This window comes from Mastomys coucha, unplaced genomic scaffold, assembly GCF_008632895.1.
Source record: "Mastomys coucha isolate ucsf_1 unplaced genomic scaffold, UCSF_Mcou_1 pScaffold6, whole genome shotgun sequence".
NCBI classification, from domain to species: Eukaryota; Metazoa; Chordata; class Mammalia; order Rodentia; family Muridae; genus Mastomys; species Mastomys coucha.
The window spans coordinates 45,263,757-45,272,303 of NW_022196912.1; the positions used below are offsets into that span (position 1 = coordinate 45,263,757).

The following is an 8,547-nucleotide window of genomic DNA, read 5'->3' on the forward strand; positions in this document are numbered from 1 at the left end:
AACATACATACCTGGTAACTAGCTGGGGTGGTATACCTGATTTAGCTGCAGACTTTGATTTGTAGGACTGACAACCTTATTATGCAGTGAGCTTATTATTGATATTATTCTGCTCTCGGTTGCCATGGCCACCTTGTGAGAGACATTCAATTTTCTCTCTTCCATCATCATTATCTATGAGGCCATCTGTTGTGGAAAATGAATTCAGCCTCATTTGCATGACTGATAAGCAATTTTTTTTTTTATCTATTTAACAGAAGGTCATATGCCGGGGATTTGGAGCTCGTGAAAAAAAAAAGTGGAAAAAAAAAAGCCTAGGAGAGGATGAGTGGGGCTGCTGCGTGCATTAGGGGCTGGATGTGGAGGTAAAGCAGATCTCTTAGGCCCGCTAGCCTCTCCTGCTGCATGTGTCATTCCTGCCTGGGCGACATTTTTCCCCCTAAGCTACTGCACACAAACAGAGCGAGAAAGCGTCTCCCTGCAGTCTTCCTGGAGGCCTCCTGGTTTCTCACCCATTGTTGGTGGGTGTATTTCAAATTTTTTGATTCCCTGGACTGTGGGTTATGAAATCAATGCTCGCTGAAGACAAAAGCAACCTTCCCTGCCTCTCGGTGCTATGCGTGGTCCTCCTCGGCCTCCCACTTGTGGGGGAAAAGGGTTTTCTCTTTCTTTCTGTGTGTTTTGAGCCAGCACAGTTACCAAAATTGAACTTGCCGTCACTTGTGAGCGGTGTGGTCATGGTGTGAGGTACGTGATGCTCATTAGGTTAATTCTTTGGACTCAGGGGTCAGGATCTGTTTTTGCTGTAGCTCAAGGCTTCTGCTGCAGTCCTATTGTTCGTTCCTTTTTAAAGTTATTTTTATAGCGTGGCTGGTGGCTGAAAGGTTCCTGAGGTACAGGTCTTCAATCCTCAGAAGCCTGTCTTTAGAGCAAAAATGGGTAATAGATTGCATGCCTGAACAATGATTTTTGTTTATAAAAAGAAATAAAAAAAACCTGAGAAACCGAAAAACTTACTGCATGTCTGGAGGTCGGTGATTTGAGCTGAAGTAACTTCTTGAGAGTGGCTAACTTCACTTTACAAACAAGAAAGGATTTTAAGCAAGGGCTACGGGAATGTTAGCTACTCCGGAGGCACTGTTGTGTTTGTCTAATTATAGAAAGAAAGTTGGTTGATGTTTATAAAACTGACAAACTCAAATAAAGATTTTAAACAATAACCTCAATGTTTGAAGTTCATAATAACAAAACTACACCTAAGTTTTAGCAGAATATGTTTTTTAAAAATCACCTCATAAAACAAAAAGTTGAGTCTTCACACTCTACTTTCCAGATAGATCTGAATAAATAATAAATAATATAAATATTCACCTGAGTGTGAAATATAGTTTTATACAGTAGAGTTTGAACAGAGCATTAATTTAATCATGACAAATTTCTTATAGCATTGAAACTATATATGCTATCGATCATTATGTTATTAATTTAATTAGGATAAAGTGATTTGTATAACAACTTTTTTGTTCAAGTGTTTATACTTTTTACTAACACCACAAACAAAAGCGCCCATAACACTTTTTACAAGCATGAGAGAATCATTCTAATTGTTTAACTTTATAAAAGAGATGTAGCTTTGGAAATGAGAAAGTAAGGTATCTTTTGCGTGTAGATAGACAGATGTTTACTTTAAAAATGGAAGTATTTTATTCAAAATTCCTTTTGAAAACAATGTTATAAGATTAAGTTTTAACCTACTCCAAGCTATGAACCCCAAGTATTAATGGTACATTTTAAATACAACTGTGCAGCATACATCCCCCTCAAAGAACTTTATTGTTTTTCCTCCCTCAATTGACCCAAAGAAGCATAAATGATTGAATTGCTTCAGTGTAGTATAGTAAGTCAATTGGTTGAAACTCTCCTTAAAGTTGTACTTCAATATTACATTTTATTTATTGTAATATTTGTTTATGCTAGACCACTGCAGGGGTGTTTGTATGTTGATACACTTTTTAAAACTCTTGCTTTGACCCTTCTTCTCCAAATCAGTCATTTCAAACATATTTTTAGCTTGAGTTTAGGGAAAATAAATTAACATTAAATATTAGTTACGCAGTTCAAAGTCTCAAACTGTAAAATGTGGGCAGTCTGTGAAGATTCCTGAAATCATCTCCCTCTGAGGACTAGCAGCAGGGTGGTGGCTGGATCCACAGCGTGCTCTGAAGGGCTGTGTGGCTGCCTTTTGATTTCTACCTTCAGCCTTCAGATTTGTGAATCAGATCTGTCAACTTCTGCAAATCCTTGGACAGAGAGCACAGTTGATTCCCCCCTCCCCCCTCCCAAAGTTAATCACCCATCTTGGTTGGCTTCCTCCTTGCCTCCCTGACATTTGACTGCCGCTAATTCACTGATTAATCTCATTAATGTGATTATAGCAGGATTTGGAGCTAGCCGCCATTGTTCTGTAGACAGTGCTATTCAGGCTGAGCACTTTCCACCCCATTCAGTTTGCTCTGATTTTTCAAAGGCTAGTGGAGGGAGCCATTGTGATAGGGTTTCCTGGCCTCCTTTCAGCACCGGGAGCTGTCCGTGGCAGATAGCAATTGCATTCAGCAGAGACTTCCTACAGGTTCACTGCCTATGTGGAAACGGCTCACTTGCATCACCTTAATGACGGTGCTCACTGAGGTAGAAGTCAGTCGAGTGGTGTTTATGGTCACAATTGGATGTTTTGAAGATGGTGGCAGCCCAGATCTGTAGCTGACGGTTTTTATTTTGTAAAGACACTGCAGCTGCTATTGCCTGCACAAGTTTATAAATATCAAACCCATGAATCTGCCAAAATAACTCATGTGCTTTGGGGCTCTAAAACTACAAACATTGCTACTTTGAGAGTGGACACTCTTTATCTCAATGTATCTGGTTAATTAATATAATCTCAGTTTTGAAAAGATGAGCCAGGGCAGAGAGAGTTACCCTAGGACAGAAAGTACAAATGTCAGGAACCATTCTATGAAGTGAAACTGGCACCCAGAACTACCAACCAATACCAGCTTCATGGGTCTGTGTCTGAAGCTGAGGACAGGGTTGAGGCCCAATAACTTGAGAATACTTATGACTAATACACAAAAATTCTTAAAGGAACAGAGGCCTCATTTCCCTTTGGACTATATAGCTGCATAAGCTTGGTTTAAAAGCATGTAGTTATGGCCAGAGGGTCAGGGTTCATAGGTACAGTAACTTTATTATTCCTGCCATGTTTTCTACCTGATTTAATTTCATTTTTAACTCTTTAAAATTTTTTGGGCTTATATTAACTGTTACAAACTATTCCACTCTCTGATGATACCTGTTCATTTCCTTTACCAACTATCAAAAATAAATGTAAATAAAAGTTATTTTGCAGTATTAAAGATTTTTCAAAGTTTTCTATTTGTTACCATTATACCTAAATTTTTTTAAAAAAAATAATGGATTTAAAATTTGAATATTCATTTGCATTATTTGCTCTATGTAGAAATGCACCACATGTACCACTTTAAAAAAGACAATTATATCTGAGGAAATTATTTTTGCTAGTAAAATAATATTTTAATGGTCATATATCTAAACCAGACATCCCATGTCAACCTGCAAGACAGTCTAATTTGATAGAGATCTGTTGTTTCAAAAATACATATTATCTCTTCTAACACGGTTTGCTTGCTATGCATTTCAGTGGCTAGATTTTAAATTACAAACAACTTAAAGTTTTGGTCACTCTTGTGCTTTAAAAAAAAAGTCCACTTTGTGGAACAAGAAGAAAAAATAATGAGGTTGGCTTGGTAGAGATCACTCTGCCCTAAACTTGAACTTGAACTCAACTGGCTGCCCATTTTCCTCAAGGGCCATGTTTTCTAATCAATTAACTAGTTTTTCAAATGCATCTAATATTTGACAATAAAGTCCAAAGAGTCCCCCAGAATCCTGTCCAGGACACTAGTGGGTGGAGGTAAAGGAACCTCAGGCTACTCTGCTCTCAGGAAGATCACTCCATAGCTGAGCTCAGCTCACTGCAGTCCACCTCCCTTTCCTATTTTTAAGAATCCCTCTCTCTTTGTTTTCCTTTTAAAAATTTGTAGCATTCCTTGACAAAAGTAATAGGAGTTAAACTTGAACAAAAACTTGCAAAACATTACCATGTTTCTCACCAAGCTAAGTTTCATCCCCACTGCATGAATACAATGCCTCAACTGACACCCATCTATGTGTATTCTAAACTAAAGACAGCTGATGCCATGGACTTAAAGAATAGAGTACTGTATGTGTGTTTTGTTCTGATGGGTGTGTGTGTGTGTGTGTGTGTGTGTGTGTGTGTGTGCAAGCATGCGGTGCATGCAAGGGTGATATCTAAATAACACATACAGCTAGTATTTTTAACAAACATTTTAAGTTGGCATATCTTATATATAAATATATTGCCTAAAACAGTCATAATTTGCACAAGTAGAAACAACTGTACATTTTCCCATCAGTAGGCTATGTTTCAATGCCATGTGACTCAGTCTGAAGTATCTTTGTGTTCTCTTCCTTTCTCCTTCCCTCTCTCCCTGCCTCTCCTAGCCTCCTGGCCTCTCTAACTTTTCCCCTGTTTGTCTCTGGCTCTCTCTCCTGTCTGTCTCCTCCATACCTGCATTGTTCTAGCATACACAATGACTTTTCTGTGAATGTTTTCACAATGAAAGTGGGGTTTTTTGTTTTGTTTTGTTTTGTTTTGTTTTTTAAGCTTTGACGGCCTAATGAGCCCTCAGGGTATCTGCAGAAGTAATCAGAGATGGCAGAGAAAATGTAATCCAGGTGTTAGAAAACAAGAGAGACTGCATAAGCGCTTATTTATTTATTGTATGAGAAGATACTGGCCAACATTGCTGGCTCGGGTAGGAAGGAAATGTTGTGAATGCTATAGCTCTGGATGAAAGAAAAAGCCCCATGTGGGGATTACTGGGGGTGGGGTGGGGGTAGAGAAGGGGAGGGAGGCATTCTGATGGCAGTGGACAAGGTATTGTCTATGGGAAGATGGAGGGACTCTGGGTGTCCCCAGCAAGCCTCCTTGTGGAGAGCTGTGGAGGTTTCAGTCAGGGCACTGAAGAGGGAGCAACCAGTACCCTGTGTAGTAACCACACACCAGGCAGATGCTCTTCAGAGGAATTACCTCTGAGAGCAAGAAGAGGGTGTTCCTGGGACCTTGGGACTGCTGTCAGTCTCCCTCAGAAACCAGTCCGCACTGTGCCTATGGAGGCCCCCAGTGGCTGAGCTGTGGGCTCTGCCTTGCACTCCTGTGCACAGGGCTGACAGTGCGGGTCTTGATGGGAGGGGTGGAGGGAATGCAAACACGGAGGGATCTGTGACACACGTGCCTGGGGCTCTCCATGGCAGTTGAGGAGCTGCATGAGTGAGACAGACTGCTGAGGAAGACTTGCTGATGGCCACCAACTCATCTGCAGAGAGGTACCTCTTCCCTTTCCTTTAAAGGTGACATGTGGTTGCTTATTTGCCTGGCGCTGCAGCAGCTTCCAACTCCTCTGAGTGAGATTTCGGAGGGTCTCTTAAGTAGTTCCCACAGCCGTTTCTCCACCTGCCTGGCCACCGTCCACTCTTGTTTGGTTACACACTAGGACAGGATGGCATGATTGGGGAACCTCTTGGCTACAGCTGCCCCTCCAATGAACAGGTCTATGGGTTGCTTGTCTGCAGTCTCCCAGAGTTGTTCTCTCCAGGAGTCTGGATAGTCCAAGCTAGCTTCCAGGAGAGGGAGGTACCTTTATGATGTAGTGTGCTCTACTAAGAGGCTGCCGAGGGCACAGGACAGCTACTACCACAGAAGAGCATTTGGTGCTTTCCCTAAGAGGCATTTTATAGAATGAGCACCTGGGGGGGGGAGCGGGGAGGGGACAAAACAAAACCCCAAAATAAACAAACAAACAAAAATCCCAGATGGTACAGAAAGTCATATAGCTATGCTCTCTTTTGTGTTTTGGCATCTTATTGGGTCTGTTCTTTTTTTGAAAAAAAAATAAACTTTTTCTGTTTTCTCCTTTCCAAATGCTGGTATCATGAGCTGGTAATGCTAAAAGTTACTCAGAGAATAGTTCTGTCTCTTGTTTTAAAGCAAAATGATAAAAGGAGCTTGTGCCGGGGATGGGATACTGTAGTGTGGCTGACAAGCCAGGGAGATGGTGGGAACCCTTCAGTTAACTCTCTGGTGCCCGTTCTCCAGTCTTAAGAACTGCCAGAGGAAGCCCGGATGCCTTTTTGTTTTGTTATGATGTGTAGTTGTAGTTCCAGTGAAAACACCAAGGTTTTGCTGACTTTGGTGAGGTTTCTTGGACCACTATATGCATTTACCATAACGTCAACGATAGGGGAGATTTTCTGAGATACATCACCTAGCGGGTAGCAGCCAACAGTAAGCCTGCGTATTTACAGTTCTCATCTATTACATTAAATACAGCACTGCACATCACACACTCCGCTCTAGAGATTTAGAGGCCTGTGGGTACAGTGTAGGAAGCACACAGCACACATCCCAATCTTGCCTGACTGCTGAAAGCCTAGTAAACAGGAAGGCTAGAAATTACTGGTTTTAACTCACAGCTGTTAGGTAGAGAAACATCTAGATCAGTGATGAAGTTAGGGATTGAGGAAATGGCTGCGTTTTGTATTGCTTAAAGGACAGCAGCCCGCCCGAGCAGGGTAAGTCAGCAGGATGCTCCCGGTGTGCCTCTGCGGCAGCGATGTGGTCTCTAAGGAAACCTGTGCCTGATGCTCGCAGCCTGGGCAGTGCTGGCGGCCCAGGGCCGTCTGTCTGCTGCCTGCTGATGGAGGCTGCGCCGCATCCACCAGGCAGGGCTCTGCACGCATGCCCGTCTTCCCCGGCGTTTAGTGGTGTCAACTTATTAATTTCCATCTTCGACTTCAGGCCTGTTAGTTTCCTGTCTGAAAGCATTATTACTTTTGTCCATGTGGCAAAATAATTAGCATACAGATGAGAAGTGGCCCCGTGTCTGCGCGCCGATAGAGAGAAGATGTGCGGTTCGAAGTTGATTGGATGAATGGAGAACAAATGGTGGGCGTTCAAAAGCATTAGAAGAGTTTTGTAGTCGCGGAGCAGGCTGGAGAATTTTCTGGGTGAGTCCCTAAGATGGAAGGCAGGGGTGGCTGCCGTGGGAACAATTGCTTGTCAGAGGCTGGCTTAGCTGAAGGTGCGGAGAGGGACTGCAGACGCAGAAAATCCATTCTTCAGGTTTCTCTTTGAAATCCCCTCCAGGTAAATGGGTCCTGTTGTTTCTGGAGCTGTGGCTGCTCTTCCCAAAGTGGAGCAAAGTTCAACTCTTAAGGGCAGTAACAAAAGAATAGTCTTTTGCTGGTGCTTGGGTGGCCTCTTCATCCATCTTCCATGCACAAGTGTGAAGTGAAAATTAACTGTTTAGAGATTAGTGTTTTTAGAAATTTACAGCAGCCATTATTCAACGTGTTTAATTAATATTTTCTGGGACAGTGTATGGAGACCAGCAGAATTAGCGAATGTTGTTTAGATGAAAGCCAGATATAATTAGTTTTAACTAGTATATATTTTTCCTAGCTGGAAGGAGATTTTTAGCTCATTTAACCAGTTACTTATTGGGGACAGTGGAAACTGGACTGATGTTTGTTTTCTGTAGGTCTGTAGGATGCACAGAGGGCAAATGTTAGATGAGTACAACCTTTGATACTGAGTTCTTTTGAGAAAAAAAAAGAATGAGATTTTTTTTTATTCAAATCAGTTTTCTGAGTTCATGAGTGATAATGAAGCTTCTTGGAGCCTTGAGTTTCTATTGTCAACAGTGGCATACATTTCTTATATAATTCTGGGACTAGCATGCTGGAGCATGGGTGTTTAAAAATTCAGTTCAAAATGCTTCTGGGGAGAGTCACTGATGAAGTGTCCTTTCCTGTCTTAAGGATTGCTACCCTCCTTAGAGGGAAAGGTCTGCATTTTAACTGACCTAATTATTTAGTTTGTTTTTAAAGTTAAACTTCAATGGACCCCGCAGCCTCTTAACTGTATCTCTGTAGTTTCTTGGATATTTTAGGGCATGCCATGCTGTCATTTTGAATTTTTAAAAGCCTTTTCAAAGAGTTGCTATACTTTAGAGATGACAGTGAATATGTGACAGAAATACAACTTTGGGGGAGGGGGGTGCTGAGCCGGTGTGATTTGTTCTGTTTCAGAAAAGCATGCCTTCATAAAATTAAAAACAACAAATACCTTCAGTGAACCCAAAGCCTCAGGTGTGACACTTGGGAGCAGGCTTGCCCCTGGTATGTAGAACTTGCCTGATGATTCCCCTGCTTAAATTGCAAGTTTCTGAATATTCACATTAAGATGTCTTTTTTTTTTGCATAATAGGGAAAAATCTCAATTATCCTATAAGTGCATACAAATGTTGCTTCCATTGCATTTAAAAAAATTAGCTAGTAAGCTAGAATGTGGGGGAAAAAACAACTCAGGTTTTAAATGTCTAGCCC

The 8,547-nt window shown here is 41.6% G+C and overlaps 1 protein-coding gene across 15 annotated transcripts in view; it reads left to right on the forward strand.

The window, feature by feature from the left end:
• The first annotated feature begins 310 nt into the window (after positions 1 to 310).
• Myt1l (myelin transcription factor 1 like) overlaps positions 311 to 8,547 on the forward strand; it is a 393,932-nt gene continuing 385,695 nt past the window's right edge. For 7 of the 15 annotated variants that reach the window (XM_031355919.1, XM_031355934.1, XM_031355928.1 and 4 more), the window contains exon 1: positions 6,745 to 7,167. The gene's annotated coding sequence lies outside the window, so the exon portion shown is untranslated. The other 8 variants (XM_031355921.1, XM_031355929.1, XM_031355932.1 and 5 more) reach the window with 6 other exon arrangements.